Genomic DNA, 594 nt, shown 5'->3' on the forward strand with positions numbered 1-594 from the left:
GACAGTTTGGCCGAGTGGTCTAAGGCGCCAGATTTAGGCTCTTGTCCGAAAGGGTGTGGGTTCAAATCCCATAGTTGTCATGATCATACTTTTTCAAATGTGCGGCCTCGTGATCTTGACATGCTCACGATAAACCTAAAGGAGGAGTACTCAATCCCCATTCACATTTTTCACCGGCTTTGTTGTGTACCTTAGGTAGGGTTTGCCTTCGGGTTTGAAAAATAAATAATGTTGAACTAAAAATTGTTTGACCACACACCATCATTGCATCTCATCCTCTGACCCATGCATCGTATTGCAATCTCATGTCTAGAGATAGCTTGACTATCTTGGTTTGTAAAGGCACATTTGTCTTAGTCGAGTGGTTTAAGATGCAAGATTTGGGCTCTAGTTTGAAAGGGCGTGAGTTTAAATCCAATAGCTATCATTTATTTTCATTTTTTGTAAAGCCTCAAGCCCTACTTGTTTTGACTTTTTATGTATCACTATTAACCTCGTGGTTTTAAAACTCGTCTATTATGAAGAGATTCTAACCCAACTCCGACCAGTGTCTTGTGATCTTGTCACGCTCACGACAAATCTAAAGGAGTACTC

General features: G+C 40.6%; 1 non-coding gene across 1 annotated transcript; it reads left to right on the forward strand.

The window, feature by feature from the left end:
* On the forward strand, nucleotides 1-80 carry TRNAL-UAG. The gene has a single exon. It is a non-coding gene; the product is annotated as a tRNA-Leu (tRNA).
* The last annotated feature ends 514 nt before the right edge of the window (nucleotides 81-594 follow it).

Source organism: Cucurbita moschata, unplaced genomic scaffold (assembly GCF_002738365.1).
Source record: "Cucurbita moschata cultivar Rifu unplaced genomic scaffold, Cmos_1.0 Cmo_Scf00065, whole genome shotgun sequence".
NCBI lineage: Eukaryota > Viridiplantae > Streptophyta > Magnoliopsida > Cucurbitales > Cucurbitaceae > Cucurbita > Cucurbita moschata.